This window comes from Humulus lupulus, chromosome 5, assembly GCF_963169125.1.
Source record: "Humulus lupulus chromosome 5, drHumLupu1.1, whole genome shotgun sequence".
NCBI lineage: Eukaryota > Viridiplantae > Streptophyta > Magnoliopsida > Rosales > Cannabaceae > Humulus > Humulus lupulus.
Window position 1 is genome coordinate 160456004 of NC_084797.1, and position 18471 is coordinate 160474474.

General features: G+C 41.4%; 1 non-coding gene across 1 annotated transcript; it reads right to left on the bottom strand.

The window, feature by feature from the left end:
- Window positions 1–17617: 17617 nt before the first annotated feature.
- On the bottom strand, window positions 17618–17724 carry LOC133781272 (small nucleolar RNA R71). The gene has a single exon (XR_009870055.1). It is a non-coding gene; the product is annotated as a small nucleolar RNA R71 (small nucleolar RNA).
- Between the last annotated feature and the right edge of the window lie 747 nt (window positions 17725–18471).

Here is an 18471-nt window from a genome sequence, read left to right on the forward strand (position 1 = left end):
GGTCAATTGAATTGAGTCAGTTCGACATCACCTACACCCCAAGGACCTCCATCAATGGGCAGGTACTTGCAGACTTTATAGTCGAGTTCACATACCGACCCCAAGAGGAGGGGGAAATAGAGGAGAAGAAGCTGGCACCTGAAGAGGAGAGGCACCCCGAAGAATGGAGTCTCCATGTACATGGGGCGTCTAACGAAGGGGGGGCCGGTGCTGGCATAGTGATGACAGGACCTGAACGGCACAAAATGTACTGTGCCATGAGATTTGGATTCGAGGCTTCCAATAATGAAGTAGAATATGAGGCGATGTTGGCTGGCCTATGGCTAGCTAAGGAATTAAAGGTATCCCACTTGCATGTCTTTAGTGACTCACAGCTGGTGGTGTTTCAAGTGAATGGCGAATACCAAGCCAGAGGTCCAAAAATGGCTGCATACCTTTCCAAAGTGAAGGAGTATTTGGACCAGTTAGAAAAATACACAATAGAACAAATCCCAGAGAGCAGAATATGAACACCGATGCACTTGCGAAACTCGCCTCCACAAGAGATGAAGATACGCTTGAGTCTATACCGGTGGAATATCTCCCCAAGCCAAGCATAGCCGATGAGAGGATCAACACGGTCAAGAGCTCCGAGGAGCCATGGTTTGCCCCCATTAGGAGGTACTTGAATGACGGGACCTCACCCTTGGACAAGAAGGAGGCCCGCAGACTGGCTTACAAGGCTGCCCAGTACACCCTAGTAGACGGGATCTTGTATAAGAGAGGCTTCTCTACCCCACTCGTACGGTGCGTTGATAAGGGAGAAACGTCAAAATTTTTACAAGAGATACACGAAGGGGAGTGTGGGAACCATGCTGGGAGGCAGTCCACAGGAAAAAAGGTCGTCCGCCAAGGGTATTACTGGCCTACCATGGAGAAGGATGCGAGTGACTTCGTGAGAATGTGTGACAAGTGCCAGAGACATGCGACTTACCCTCGGCAATCCCCAAATGAGCTGGTGAGCATGACCAGCCCGTGGCCCTTTGTTGTGTGGAGGATTGACTTGATAGGGGCACTGCCAATCGGAAGAGGAGGAGCCAAGTACGCGGTGGTAGCGGTTGACTATTTCACCAAGTGGGTGGAAGTGGAGCCCTTAATCAATATAACGGCTAAGCAGGTCACCACCTTCGTCAACACATATATTGTTTGCAGATTCGGGGTACCCTACAAGATCATCTCCAACAATGGAACGCAATTTGAAGGAGGAATGTTCAAAGAATACTGCAAGGCCAAAGGGATCAAGAGGAGTTTCTCCGCAGTAGTACACCCCCAAGATAATGGGCAGGTAGAGGCCATCAACAAGATCCTGAAAAGGAACTTGAAAACTAAGCTGGAGAAGTTGAACGGGGCCTGGGTCGAAGAGCTCCCGAATGTACTCTGGGCCTCCAGGACCACCCCCCGTTCCACCACTAGGGAAACACCTTTCACCTTGGCCTACGGCTGTGAGGCTGTCATTCCAGTAGAAATGAAGGTAAACTCCTTCCGCACGCAAACATACAATGACCAGGCTAACACCACAGCATTGGTCGAGAACTTGGACCTGCTGGAAGCCAAGAGAGAAAGGGCACAATTAAGGCTGGCTACGTATTAGCAGCGGGCAGCAAGGTATTACAATTCAAGGGTGTGGGAGAGAAAGTTCAGGGCAGGAGACTTAGTATTGAGGAAAGTACTCTCCAACACGCGAGACCTGGGGGCAGGGGTACTGGGAGCGAACTGGGAAGGACCCTACCAGGTCGCTCAGTGCATACCACCAAACATATATAAGCTGGCATGCATGGACGACACCGTCGTACCTCGGGCATGGAATGGGAAGCACCTCAAGAAGTACTACCAGTGAGACTTCCACACCCAATACAAGCAGTATCCGTGCTTAGTTTGTTACGTGTTATGTTAGCTCAATTGACAAGAATCAAGGAGGGTGCCTAGATAACCCCCAAGAAGATGTAAACTTTTCATATATATACATATACATTGTAACATGCCTACTATGAATGAAACTATTCGCATCTTCACATGCTATTTTTCTCCTTTATGTGAGCATCAATCAAAGTGCCTGCCGAAATAAACTTCACCGGACACTTGTGGGGGGGAATAGTGGCCCGTGAGGGCAAAGCACACAGCAAACAGGAGGATCCAAAAAAGGACCCTATGCATCAGGAGGATCCTAAAAAGGACCCTCTAACAGGAGGATCCCAAAAGGACCCCTTATATCAGGGCCTTAAACGAAGTCCTTATATATATATATATAAAAAAGAAGAGTGTGTGATGAACCCTTATAAACAGGGAGAGGACCTTGCAAGGCATCTCTTGGGTTCACAAGGATTAGCTACCCTTATGAACATCAAGGAGGCCAAAAGGTCTTACAAAAAAGAAAAACAACAACACACTTCCAAATAAAGGCAGATGCTCCCACAAGAGGAAAGAACTTAGAGAGAGCACCTACCAATAAGCCTAGAGCGGCCACCAAGCTGTCTAGCCAAAAAGGGTCCTAAAAGAGACCCTTGCAAAAATAGTACTATGAATAATGACGAGAATGACGCTTCTCGCAAAAAATAATAAGCGCGCACAAAAATATATAAAAGGATAGCTAGAACCCAAGGGGTCAAAATATCCTTATAGAAATAGTCAAGGGGCACCAAAAAAGGACCCATTGAACCCTTTCACATGGGCTCCAAAGGACCTCTAGCCTGATAAATAAAAGAGGGGAACCTACCAAACCCCATCATACAGGCTCAAAAAAAAAAAAAAACCTCAAACACAATTGAATAAGAGATGAATAACCACACATGTATATATTAAAAAAGGAGTTTTGGTAACATGGCAAGATTTACAAGAAAAAAATAATAATAATAATAATAATATTACAAAGGCTCAAAATGAGCATACACCCACAACGGGATAGCTGACAAAAATGATGAAATGACGACCTCAGGGCCTCCTGCCACGGGCACTCCACCCATCCGCTTGAGCAACGACATGCTCGCCAAAAGAAGAAAAATCAATGTTGGGATCTTGCCTCCACACACCGTAAAGGGCGCGCTCTATGGACCTATACTCAATAGTTGTCCTATCCGCCTCTAAGGAAGCGACTCTCTCCTGCGATGCAGCTACATCGGCCCTAGCAACCTCAAGCTCAGCCTCTAAAGAAGCGACTCTCTCCTGCGACGTAGCCGCAATAGCCTTGGCACCCTGGAGTTTGCCCTCTAGGCTGGTAACTTTGTCCTACAGCATCATGGCTTTGGCAACCGCCTTCTGCTTCCTTTTTGACGAGACAGAAAGTTTTGCCCGAGCCTTTTTTAGCTTAGACTTGGTTTCACCAAGCTCTCTCTCAAGCTCCTGGACCCGGGCCGTAAGGCGGTCCCTCTCGGTACTCGACACAGAAAGATTGTGAGTTGAGTCGGCAAACCGCTGAGCCACAGTATAGGCCTGCACAAGAAAGTTAACAACAACAATAATAAGTAACAAAAAAAATGTGTACATATATTTATATATAATAAGGCTGACACAAGATGCGTGAACTCACCCAAGCAATAGTGCGCGTTAGAGTCTCCCCAAGGTCCGACAGGGTGAAACTCCCAAGACCATTCCAGTCAGATTCGGGGAGGTTTCAGACGATTTGGACATACCGTCGCCTGTAAAAGGTCACCATGCGACTCACCCAGGGCACCCCTTCCGAGCCAAGGGCACCTGGCTGGGTAAGTACAGACGACCCGCTCCCCGAAACAGGAGGGGGCACGGGAAATTTGGAAAAGTGAGGCCTCGGTAGATCAGAAGGGGGTGCAGGAAGATTGGCAAAGTAAGCCCCCGATAGACCAGGGTCGAGGGGAGCCTGAGGGAAAGCGTCATAGTCCTCGGGGTTGGGGCAAACAAAATGCCCCGGAATGGCATGCTGGTCTTGGGATTGGGAGGCTATGTCCGGGTTGAAAGAGACAAAGGGAGGGCATCACCCAGGAGACGAGGACAGTTGGTGAGGTTCCCCGCATTCAAGGGAGGCTTCCTCCGGCATATCCTCAGCCCCACCTTCATCCGGGCAAGGCTCAGTCGATGCCGCCTTCATCTTCTTTGACCCAGGGATGCTCCACAGCAACCTGACATCTAAAACTAGGGACAGCTTGTGGAGGTTCAGATTTTCCACAGTGAATAGGTACGCAGCCTTTTTCATAGCGAGGTCAGCGTTGATAAGCTTATTCACAGCGTTCGCTTCCGACCCAACAACTACGGGTGTGGCGAATTGCTCTGCATAATCCACACCATGGTCGACACAAACATAAGTCATAAAACAATAAGTTACAAAAAAAAAGGGAAGAGAGAAAATGTGGCTCAGGGTACTTACTGGGAGCGGCACGGAAGTGCTCGCGAACAGAGAGAGGACCTTTCACGAAGAAAAACTCCTGCTTCCAGGACCCCGGGTTGGACACTGAGCCCTCTATCAAAGGGACCTCGTTATTGGCTTTTTGCAGGTAATAGAAGCTCTGAGACCTGGGAGAGGGCATGAGATTGTACAGGAAATGCACCTCTAGCGCCGTAGGAGCACGTTTCACAAGTTCTGCAAACGCGATAAAAAGGCAGCTCAAGGTCAGCCAACTATTGGGTGCCAGCTGAAGTGGAGCAAGGTCAAAGTAGTTGAGGACCGCAACGAAGAACGGGTGTAACGGAATGGAACCACCCACCTTCAGGATGTGCTCACTAAGGGCCACAAAGCCAGGACCAGGCAGTCAGCCCGGCATGTGTCCGAAGGGGTGTATAAGGTGTACTCCGGAGGAACGCGGTAGTGCTTCACAATTTCCCTCAGTTTATTTTCTGACACATGGGACACCAGGGTGGATGCCAATAAAGGAGCATCGTCCGGTTCATTGGTGGATACCTGTCGTCGTGCCCTCGGCATATCTGCAAAACCAAAAGAAAAAGGTGAGGAAGAGATAGAACACTTGACCCTCCATTTTCTCTTCCTAGCAAGAGTCTTCCACCGGGGCACTGGCTGCAGAAGTGCTAAGCTAGGGAAGATCGAAACTAAGGGCTGAAGAGAAGAAAAAGCGGCCCCGTGACAGTCATCAGGCGAGGATGGGCTAGAGGGCTCAGGTAGAAGATGTCCCTCCATAAACTCCAACTCCCCCTGCAAATCTAAAAGGGTCACCCTAAGGCTCTCTACGTGGTCACTAAGGTTAGGGGGAAAGGTGCTCCGTCTCCTCTCAACACTGAGTCAATTTCACTCTCCACCACCCAAATTTTATGCCTAAGTTCAGCCATGTGCTCAAGATAACGAATGCGGGCCTGCCTTAAAGAGTCATAGTCTTGGCAAGGGTTTTCCTCAGGGGACTTTGAGTCTGAAGACAAGTCAACAAACTCAACCCCCGGAGGTATGCCGAACGGACCGTCACGGGCCGTGAGACCTCGTCTCGAAAGCAAAAAGGGGTTCACGTATAAATGAGAGGATTTCTACAAAACAAAAAGGAATGCACTCAAAACTTCTAGGCACAAACACTCTAAAAGACCCACCACGAGGTGTGAATAAGGGATCATGCCTCAAGACTAACTCACGACGGGCTCAGGCCAAAGTACCTCATCCCGAGTAATGCTAATTTGGACCCAATGAACATAAGGGAAAAGAAAATATACCTCAAGCAGGTAAAATGGGGCACTGTCATGGTCAAAAGGAGGTCGGGGGCCAAAAGTATTGTCACGGTCAAAAAGAGCTAAATGGTTGAAAGTATACGTCTGCAAAAATAAACAGAAAAGATGTGTTAGCCTCCAAATATATGAAGGGGTATAAACATACCAAAAATTAGCCCAAATATATATATAAAGAGGAAGAAACTATAGTAAAAGTGAGGTTATGGGGGATTGAACCCCTTACCTCTTGAAAGGAGCAAAAGTCTAAATACCACTAAGCTAAAAAGATGGAGTGTAAATAATAGGCTTGGCATGGGGACCTATTAATAAGGATTAAAGAGAATAGTCTACCAAAGAACCTAAAGGTCCTCTCCTAGACTGGGGGGCAAGTGTGGATGCTCAAAATTTCGTGCATGTAAAAGACCCAAAGTATATGCTCATGTCCCATAAACATCCAAATGTATGGCTGAGTTGCGGTGGCCCCGGGCCACCATCGCGTCACATGTTTTCCCGTATGGCCAAGCGTCTCATGCGTTACATGTTTTCCCGTAAAGGTGGCATGCACTTGAACGCCTCACGCACCAGCGTCTCGCGAGGCCCCTCTGCCTCGCGTGCCAAGCGTCTGGCGAGGCCACACCTGAACGCCTCACGCACCAGGTGTCTCGCGAGGCCCCCCTGCCTCACGTGCCCAGTGTCTGGCGAGGCCACACCCGAACGCCTTGCACGCCCAGGCTTCCCACAAGGCCCGTCCGTCTCGCGCGCCCATAGTGCCTCGCACCTACGCCTTGCGCACCAGGCGTCTCGCGAGGCCCCTTCGCCTCGCGTGCCCAGCATCTGGCGAGGCCACACCTGAATGCCTCACGCACCAGGTGTCATGCGAGGCCCCTCCGCCTCGCGTGCCCAGCGTCTGGCGAGGCTACACCCGAACGCCTCGCGCGCCCAGGCGTCCCACGACGCCCGTCCGTCTCGCGCGCCCATAGTGCCTCGCACCTACGCCTCGCAAATGGGGGCTACATGGCATTGATCTCATGAAGTGAGATCAACGACCCACACATGGGTGCCAAGTCTTACCATATACGTAGCAGGCTTCGTTGAAGAGGCCTCATCTTTCTCCCTAAGATTAGTGCCACCAACAGGGCACCATTTTTCCTATAGGTACGGAGTGCACTGACAAACTAAAAGGAGTTAGAGTACGGACATAGTACCCACACCAGATAAGTAGTGGTGGTACGAGTGAAGTACCTGTCATTTTCCTCACCAGCCACTCCTTTGACACCCGTACCGGGCGAGTAATGGAGGCACAATCAAGTACTAAAGTGGAGGTGCTCCCACCAACCCTGATCATGTACTGGAGCAGACACCACTACCCCTGAGACCACTCACCTGACAGTGTACTTGCGTACTGCCTAGTCCCCTGGACCACATTGTATCAGGGGCCATTAGAGCCCACTATAAAAGAAACTCCACTTCCACTTGGAAGGGGGTTGTCGGAAAAATTACTGTAGCATTGCACCATAATCAATACAAACTGAGTTCACCATTTTTCTTCTGCAATCATTCTTGGAGTTTCTACTTAGATTTCTAAAGCTTATCTTTTGATAATCTCTACGTTGCTATTTTTCTAACTTAACTTAGTTGACGAGTTCTCACCATCAACAATGATGATTATGCAGAAATAGATGATGATATGCTAGATGAAGGGTCAGATGTAGAAGATCCTGTTTTTTAGATTTTACCCTAGTTATTTTTAGTATAGTTTCTTTATCTATTTCTTTATTTGTTTATTTATTTTTGAATTTTTTTTTACAATCATAATAAATAATAAATTCAATAAATAATGACTGAGTTCAGTGAGGGTGGATACAAATCAATGGATCGGGTTCTGTATTGAGAGTTTAAGGGGGCCATAGTAGTGGGAACAATTTTACTGATCCTAATCCTCCCTCCATATGATTATCTTTGGAACCGCGACGAGTTTTGAGCCTGATAATTAAGTCATATAGGATGGTTAGAAACAAAGTTAGAAAATAATAAAGATGGCTGATTTTCAAAGTATAGAAACACACCTTGATTATAAAGAAGTTTTACATAATTTTTCATAAGAAATCATAACTTATAGGTCCAAGTTATGTTTGCTTAGACTAAGTTTTGCCTTAGAGCTTATTAGGGTAAGTTCTGATATGTTTTTCTCGACTGTTAGAACTTTGTTGAAGATGTCGCTACGAAGGTCTGCACGCAAAAATGCAAATGCCTCAAGTGCCGCCAACGAGACTAACGAAGACCCTCTAGTCCGACGAAGGGGAACGCATGCTACTACTACTACTACTACTACTGACAATAGAAATGAACCACTTCCTGTGGACAACACCACTGTGATTTTCTGACTACGTCAACAAGTGGAAGAACTGTTGCAGCAACAACAACAATAAACTCAGTCTCAGCTTCAGACTCAACCCCAGCCTCAGCCGCAACCGTAGCCTTAGATAGTAGCTCAAGCACCCCAGCAAGTAGGTCCATATGGGGGATGGCCGATGGCGAACTATGTGCCTTATTAAGCTCAGTACATAGAGCCAATCTACGAGTGTTTTCGTAAGAAGCACCCTCCAAACTTTGAAGGGACAACCGACCCCTTTGAGGCTGAAGAATGGCTCAGGAATGTAGAGTTGATCCTAGCGCACATGAACCTCAGCAACTCAGATCGCATATCCTGTGCTTCTTCTCTTCTGAAAAAGGATGCTAGAATCTGGTTGGATTTGGTACAACAGACTCATGATGTCGCAACCATGACTTGGACTAGATTTGTGGAGCTATTTCACAAAAAGTATTACGACTCGGCTGTGATCGCTACGAGGGTGGAAGAATTTTCCAGTCTTAAGCATGGAAATCTGACAGTAGTCGGGTACGCTCGATAGTTCGATCGACTAGCCAAGTTCACGCCAGAGTTGGTCCCAACTGATTTCTTGAGGGTTGCCAAGTTCACCAGGGGACTCAGACCCAAGATTGAGCTCGGAGTTAAGCTAGCAAACCCTGGAACCACTTCTTACGCCGATGCTCTAGAAACGGCTATAGAGGTGGAAAGGCTTCAGGCAAATGTTAATAAGGAGGAGGCCAACAAGTCTAAACCCAAGCAGCATAATGAGACTCAAAATGGTCGAAACCATAACAACAACCACCAGCACAATAGTAATGGCCAGCAAAAGGAAGCATCTTGATAGTAAGAAGGACAAAAATGACATAAAAGCACTTACAAATAGGTCGGGTTACGTAGAATACCCCTAGAGCTCCAAGTGCTAGAAAAGACATCTTGGGGAGTGTCGTGCAAACACCAAAGGTTGTTACAACTGTTGCCAGGAAGGTCATCGGAAGAAGGAATGTCCACAACTCAATTAAGAAGAAAAGAGGGACAACAAGATGGTTCCAACCAGAGTCTTTGCCTTGACCCAGGGAGAAGCCGAAACTAGTAACAAAGTTGTCACAAGTCAGCTTCCTATCCTCAATAGTATATGTTCAGTATTGTTTGATTCGGGAGCAACACACTCGTATATCTTGTTATGAATGATAGACAAATTAGACAAACCTTGTGAAAGATTTAGAACTAGGTTTGTTACGGAGTTGCCCTCGGGCGAAGTAGTTTTATCATCACGAATAGTAAGAGGAGTACCGATCAAAATCAAGGAGATAGAACTAGAAGGAGACCTGATAGCACTAGAGATCAAGGACTTCGACGTAATACTAGGCATGGATTGGCTAGCAAGGCATGGCATGAACATCGATTGTAGACATAAGCAAGTGACATTTGAAACTCCTGACATTCAGAAACTATGTTTTATGGGAAAGGTTTCAGGACTACGAACACCACTTATCTCATCTCTCAGAGCTTAGAGGATGATATAGAAAGGATGTCACACATTCTTAGCAAGCGTCATGGATGTGGCACAAGAGACCCCATTAAAGGTTGGAGACGTCCACATTATACAGGAATTTTCAGAGATATTTCCTGACGACTTACCAGGGTTGCCGCCTACTCGGGAAATTGACTTCACAATCAAACTAGTACTGGGAACCGAGTCTATCTCCAAGGCACCATACCGGATGGCACCTACTGAACTCAAGGAGTTAAAAGTGCAGTTGCAAGAACTCTTAGACTTGGGTTCATTAGATCGAGTCATTCACCATGGGGAGCATCGGTTCTATTTGTGAAGAAGAAGGATGGAAGCATGCGGATGTGTATCAATTACTACGAGCTGAACAAGGTGACAATCAAGAACAAGTACCTGCTACCCTAGATCGACGATTTATTTGATCAACTCGGAGGAGCGACTGTATTTTCAAAGATTGATCTATGGTCTGGTTATCACCAGCTCAAGGTGCGGGAAGAGGATATAGCAAAGACAGCTTTTAGAACTCGATATGGACATTACGAGTTTCTAGTTATGTCTTTTGGTCTTTGTAATGACCCAACTATTCTAGACTTTGGAGTAGTAATAACTACTATACTAATCTTAAGAAAACGTACATATGAAATAACCATAACTTTATTTTAAAACTGTAAAGTAAAGGTTAAATACATAAAAATTCATTTAGGATATGGGATCCCATTGTTTTGAAAATAAAACAAAACACAACTTAAATAAATTGGTTACAAAATTAAGTGCGAAAAAATAATACATAGAAATCATAACTAAAAGACTAAAAAAAAACTTCATCCTCAAATCGTACGCGCAGTCCACCGATTCCATCCTACCTCAATACACATCCTCAAGCTGCCAAGAACCTTCCCATCGCCAAAAATATTTTCCTGCACATATAAAACATAAAGGAATGAGCCTAATGCCCAGTAAGGAAAATCTACAACAAGCATGGAACATATACATAGTCATAAACTATAAACTATAAACTGTAAACTATAATCATATGACTATATAAATACAACATCTCTTACAATGGCCATCATACTTCTTGGGACTTGCTAGCTAAGCAATCATATACCCATAAATTTACGGGGCTAGTTATCTAAACATGTCACATAAATTCATGGGGCTCGTTATCTAAACAATCATATACCCAAGGAAATCTACTACTGGGACTTGTTATCTAAACAAGTTATTTATTTGTTATCTAAAAAAATTATGTGATTGTTATCTAAACAATCCCACAACTAAAAACATATCATACTTACAACATAAACATATATCAACAACATAAAAGTATACAAATTTACCCTATTTTCCTTATCGAAAATCGGGATGTGAGAACAAGATCGGGACTTTGGAACACTCCTAAAAACCATAATAGAGAGGTGAGTGTACTAAGGAAAAGAGATGAAAAGAATGAACTATACCATCGAAAAGATACTTAACAACAAGAACCTCAAGTTCAAGAACTTAGATGTCTAACCAAGAATAGAAAAGACTGAGTTAGGATTTGATTAGAGAAGAGCTATAAGAATCAATACAGAAAGGAACTAGAATTAGAAATACCTTCAATGCTTTTATAACCGAACTATACCTTGAAACTGAAATACACTATAACCTTACTTCCCAAGTGTTTATTAAGCTTATAATGATTAAGCTTATAACCCCAACCTAAGTGTTTATCACTCTATAGTCTCACTAGCACCTGGAAGGATCTGATCAATGCTTGAAGAATGAATGAAAAGACTTGGTGCTAGGTCCTATTTATAGAGTTCTAGGAATAAAAATCTTCTTTTTGGCTTTGAATAAAAATAATGAATTTAATTGAAAATATTTGAATATTCTTCAGCCAAAGGCTTAACACTTGGTCAAATTTTTCAGAAAGAGGTTTAAGGAGTCAAAGCTTGATTTTTTAAACAAAAATAATAAAAACAAATAGAATCCTAACTTCTAACTCCCTAAATCTCTTAATTCTAAACTCACCTGCAGTAAAATCAACATATCGGGAGCTGTAGACTCTTATTTAGACTCTCTTTATACCATTAGAAAGCTAATTCAATTATCTACAACTTTATAGTAATACTATTTTTCGAAATTCATAATATAACGGGGTCACAAATAGGTCGGAAGTTATAGTACCCTAAAGTTATGAAAAATTTATTTACAACCTAATCCACAAATAAATAAAATTGTGACAAATGTCATGCTCCTAACAGATTCTAGTGAATAATAATTCCTTAATAATCCTATTGGCTCTATCTAAACCTTAACAATAACCATCTTATTGACTCTATCTAAACCTTAGGTTATAATAATTATCATATTAATAACCAGCAATATTAATCAAACCTTATGTTATAATTAATATTCTTAAATTATAGGTTAAGCTTATAAAATCCATAACTATTGCTAGGAGTTTCCAACTAAGTCCCGGCTTGAACCAAAATCCACAGTAATAAACATACTATAACTACTACTAGCTATTACTATTACTGCTACTATCTAACTAGCTAAGTAAAGTTCTTGGACTCTACAGTCTTACCAACGCTCCAGCTGCATTTATGGATTTAATGAATCAGTTCTTCAAGGATTACTTGGACAAATTCGTCGTAGTGTTCATTAACGATATTTTGGTGTACTCCAAGGATGAAGTCGAGCACGAGGAACATTTAAGATTGACTATGCTGCGACTGAAGGAGCATCAACTTTACGCCAAGTTCAAGAAGTGCAAATTTTGGCTTTTGCAAGTAGCGTTCCTTGGCCATATAGTATCCAAAGAAGGAGTCGCAGTAGACCCAGCTAATGTAGAGGCTGTGAAGGATTGGCCAAGACCTAAGAATGCGTTAGAAGTTAGAAGTTTTCTCAGGCTAGTAGGCTATTATCGGAGATTTGTAGAAGGGTTTTCTAAGATAGCCACTCTGCTTACCAACCTGACCTTAAAACAGCAAAAGTTCAACTGGATGGATAGATGTGAAGAGAGCTTCCAGTTGCTCAAAGATAAACTATGTTCAGCACCAGTACTTTGTGTACCGAAACCCAATGACAAATTTGTAGTATATTGTGATGCATCAAAGCAAGGATTGGGTTGTGTGCTTATGTAAAATGATAAAGTAATAGCCTACGCCTCAAGGAAACTGAAGGAATACGAGCAATGCTATCCAACACATGATATGGAGTTAACAACGGTGGTCTTCGCATTGAAAATATGGCACTGCTATCTTTATGGAGAACGATGTGAGATTTATACAGACCAGAAGAGCTTAAAGTATTTCTTCACACAGAAAGAGCTCAGCATGAGGTAGCGCAGGTGGTTAGAACTAGTAAAAGATTATGAATGCAAAATCCTATACCACCCATGGAAAGTTAACGTAGCTGTAGATGCGCTAAGCCGGAAGAGTTACTGAAATCTAGCAGCATTATCCAGAATAGAAAAGCCAATTCAGCAAGAGCTGATTAATGCCGGAATAGAACTAGTCATTGGTCAACAGGCTAACTTGTCCATCCAGTCAAGTTTATTAGAAGATATATGGATCGAGCAAGGGCATGATGACACATTAGTATTGCATAAAGGAAGAATGTGCGTGCCAAATGATTATGGAATTAAGATAAAGATTTTAGAAGTGGCACACACTACCCATACTTGGTTCACCCGGGGTCGACCAAGATGACTCACGACCTTAAGGCACTATATTGGTGGTCGGGAATGAAGAAAGACGTAGCATAATATGTGTCCAAATGCCTAGTATGCCAGCAAGTGAAAGCGAAACATCAGAGACCTGCAGATTTATTACAACCGCTTAGTATTCCAAAATGGAAGTGGGAAGATATATCCATGGACTTTGTGTCAGGATTTCCACAAACAAATAAGCAGCACGACTCAGCTTGGGTTGTAATAGATAGACTCACCAAGTCAGCTCACTCCCTGCCTGTCAAGACTACGTACACTGTTGACCCATACATAGACATTTATGTTCAAGAAATAGTATGACTACATGGAATCCCTAAGACCATAGTACCTGATAGAGGACTGGTGTTTACATCAAGATTTTGGGGAAGCTTGCAGCAAGCCATGGGTACCAAGCTAAGTCTCAGTACGACATTTCATCCTCAGGCCGACGGTCAGTCCGAGTGTACCATACAGATTTTAGAAGATATGTTGCGCACTTGTGTACTAGACTTCGGAGGATTGTGGATTAAGTATTTGCCACTTATAGAATTATCTTACAATAATAGCTACCATGCAACGATCAGTATGGCAGCCTATGAGTTACTTTATGGAAGGAAGTGTCTGTTAGGGTTTTATGCCCTAATTAAAACTCAATTTCTTTGCAATCTCATTTTAGTATCAATAAAAGAATAAAAATTATTTTTTGACATGGTCAATCACTTTGCTCACATGTTTTATTTTCATGATTATTTGTTTAATATAAACTTCTATTAAATCCCAGCATATAGCTAATTATATTTATAGTGACATAATCACAGTGGAATATAAATATGATTATATGTTCAAAATAAGTTAGTCCTAAGATTAGTCAGTGCACAGGATTTACACCTACTTGCCAATCTACGATATGATCTACTTGCACATTGTAGTGTTATGTTCTTTCCAGAACATTAGCAAAGTAGATAAGATCGAATGTATTTCTTACATCAAACTGGACCGATATTGACAGTAGACTGGATGATTAGTGGTGAAAAATGTACATTTGTTGATTTTAATTGTCAAAATAAATTAAGTTTTAATTAATATTTTCATGGAATTAATATGATTTATTTTATAAATGAAAATATTTTATTAGAATTTAATTTATTGTTATTTTGTAGGAATTAAAGTGCATTTTGGCATAAAGAAAAGAAAGAAGAAATAAAGAAATAAAGGAGGAAAAGTTGGCATTTTTGCAAAAATTGAAGCCCAGAAATTCGACCCAAAGCACCACAGGCCCAAAGCTTTCCCTTCTCTCCAGCAGCCACTTGTCGCACTCCCAGCCTGCCACGTGTCCCAGGCAGCTCCTCCAGCTTGCGCCACCTGTCTCCACCTGCATTGACCATATGCACATATATGCATATTTTCCTTCAACGTGAATGTGACCTTCAGCCTCCTTGACACATATATGCATATTATGTACCATCTTTTGCTGAGGCCCAATGAAGGCCAATCCGATTATGTATAGCTGAGGCCCAATGAAGGCCTTGCCTTCTTTTGCAACTCCATCCAATGCAGCTGAAGACCAGTCCGAAAGCCCAACCCAATTCACTCCAGCCAGCTACCTACATGTCGCACTCTCATTGGTTGGAGTGGGTCAAAACCCACTTCTGCCACAGCCACTTTCAACCCATATTTTGTGGGTATTGGACTTTGCAAAATTACCATTTTGAGCTTTAAAGCTCATCTTTTTTGGTGCTTTTGAAAAATGGTATTTTGACCATATACCAAAATAGCTAGGTTAATATTAATAATAAGATTTGATTTTTCAAAATCATATTTTATTATTAATATTTCAGATTTATTTTGTAAACCCCAAATTGTTATTTAATTTCTTTTTAGTCCTTCTCTCCATCTATAAATAGGGACACTTTCTTCACATTTTGTATGTAATTTTGAGAGTAGAGAAACTATAGCAAAAATTTCCACTCACTTTCTTCTCATATTTTCTTCTTAGAATTTTGTGAGAATCATGAGCATAATGGCCTAATCTTCCTAGGAAGGTTAGGGATGATTCCATATGCAAGTGATGTTATTTTGCTACTTTGATTTACTATGTTCTTAATGTAATATATTTGAGTTATTTATGTTCTTTCATCTCTATCTTTATTTTGTTATCTCTATTTACTTATGCTAATAGTATATAGGATTAGTCATGCTCTTTCTATGTGCTTCTAATTAGTAAAAGTAATATTGATACATAATTTTATGTCTAATCTTCTATTGCATTATTGCCCTTGGGTATTTTGTCATTTTTAGATTTTTCATAAGATTAGCATGTGCTTTTAAAGTAAAGAACTTTATGACTCAAATGAACTTTTGTTAGAAAAACTATGGACTTTAATGTTAGATTTTCCAAGTAAATGTTGGGATGTGAACTATTTACTTGTGTATTTTTGTAAATCAAGTAACCAAGTAACTAAACAAGCATATGGATGATTCTTGAACCCTTTCATTTTCTCAAACTCTTGATTACATCTTACATTTATTTCACTTATCTCATTTCACCACTTTATCAAAAATACAATTCCAAAATCTCATACCTCTCTCCATTTATAATTTTATTTCCTTCTTGTTACAAACTTTTTGTGTCATTTTCTACTAACCTTTTGATTTTAGGTTACCTCCTTGTGGATCGACTGCCCGATTTTACTACAACTACCGCTTAGTGTAGTCACATTTTGGGCGTTAAACAAATTTTGGCGCCGTTGCCGGGGAGGTAAATTTTCAAAGGATTAGTGAAATTTTTACAAAAATATTAGTAACTTTATTTGTATTTTTGTTGGAATAAATATTGTGTTAGTATTTTTTTTATTTACTATTTTTTAATTAATTAGATTATTATTATAACAAAAATAAAAAGAAAAAAAAACTATAAAAAAAAATTTCTTTACTTATATATATATTCTTTTTTTTTCTTCTTTTCTTTTACACTTTCCTTTTTTTTCGGTAACAAAAAAAAAATATATATTTATATTTATATTCATATATATACATATCTAAAAAAAAAACTAAAAAAAAAAAAGCAAAAACAGAAAAATATATATATATATAGTTATTCTTATTTCTATTTCTTTTTTTTTTCTTTTCCATTTCCCTCTCTTTTTGTTAAAAAAAAAAAACAAACCATATATATTTATATAATTATTTTTTTTATTCTTACTCAATTTTTCTTTCTTAATTTCTCTTCTATTTTTTATTTTGTCTTGTGTTTTTCTTATTATTTTGTTACTTAGTTTAGGTTTTTCTTTTCCTTTGCCTTAGTTTGTCTTAGAATTTAGGTTTTAAAAAAATATATATATAAAATTGCATAAAATTGTTCATAAAATTTCAATCATAAAACACTTAGTATTGGGAACAATTGTGTAATATTACAAATGGTAGAAATCGATATTGTTCTGTCTAGAAAGATTGGTTGTTAAATAAGGTTTGTGATAGCGTTACCCTCCACACTTACCTGGGAACCTCGGGGAGTTCTGTCTAGGCAAGTGTGGGCCTAAAGCGGTACCTTGGCAACCTTCCCAATCGGCCTAGGAACATTTCGAGCATCTACCTTTGCACTATTACATTGTTGAACTTATTACTATAAGAAAACCAAGCTTGTTTTGTCAAAATAAGCAATTTCACTTTGCTTAAAGGTTGTTTGGTCGAAAAGGTTGGCTTGTGATCCACCATACTTACTCAGTAACCTTAGGGAGTTCTAGTAAGGCGTTGGAGATCACCTGAAAACCTCCAATTCTACCTGGGAACAAGTTAAAAAAAAAAAATCAATCAAAAAAAAAATAATCAAAAAGAAAAATAAATAAAAAAAGAGACATAAAATAAATCTAATTCTGATTTCCAAGAGTGGATGAATCATCACGAAACTTCTAGTGACACTTTTTCCAATTCATCTGCCACTCCTACCGGAACTCCTTCCACCAATCCAGCTTCTCCACAAAATTTCCCTGATAATAACCCATTTGCAATGGCTCGCAATGATGAAATCCAACCAAGAACTCTCAATGACTACCTCCATCCTACTCGCACTTCCACGCCTTCATGCATTATCTTCCTTCCTAATATGCCCGCATTAGACTTTAAACCTGGCATGATTCAACTATTGCCTACATTTCATGGAATGAAAAATGAAAGCCCATACGTGCATATTAGAGAATTCGAGGAGGTGGTAGCCACGTTCTATAACCGAGCCGACAATGCCGATGTTGTGCGACTGAAGTTCTTCCCTTTCTCCTTGAAGGACAAAGCCAAAAGCGGGTTGTACTCTTTGAGACCTAGGTCGATTGGAACATGGGAGGAGATGACCAAATCTTTCTTTCTTAAACACTTCCCCAGCCATAAGACCAACAGTCTAAAACGACAGATTTCCACATTCTCCCAAAAAGACAATGAAATGTTCTATCAAGTCTGGGAAAGATTCAAAGATCTGTTAAATCAGTGCCTGCACCATGGCTATGAGAACTGGCGCTTGGTCAGTTACTTCTATGAAGGCCTCACAAGTCGTGAGCGCCAGTTTGTAGAAATGTTATGCAATGGTGAATTCCTCGAAAAAGAGCCAGACGATGCTCTTGAATATCTCGAAGAAACTGCAAAAAATTCTCACACCTGGACTAGTCCAAGTGCTACTAACAGCACCAACCGCCACAAACCATCTGGGATATATCAACTTCGAGAAGAGGATAGTATTAAGGCCCAACTCGAAGCTTTGAAAAAGCAGTTTGAGGTCTTAATGACAAAAAATGGGCAAAAGTCGCACATGATCGCTCAAGCAGAACCGCAAGAACCTTGCTTTGTTTGTGGAGGGACGAAGCACTTAGCTAAGGACTGCTTATCTTTGAATGAAATGAGGGGGGGTTTATGAGGAGCAATGCAATGCCTTAGGGGCATATAACAAGCCATTCTCCCATACGTAAAACCCTGGTTGGAGAACCACCCAAATTTCAGTTGGAGAGATTCCAACCAAGCTCAATCGTCTGGAGGCCAATGGAGAAACGAGCAACAAGTTCAACCATCAAAGGCGTATTTTGCACCTCATTACAATGCTCATCCACAACGAAATTCTCTCGAGAATACTCTTCATGCATTCATGGAGGAACAATCCAAACTGAATCGCCAAATGATGGAAGAAATCAAGGAAATGAAATGTCAATTCTCAAAATTGACTGAATCCTTGGCCATTCCGAAAAAAGGCAAACTTCCTTC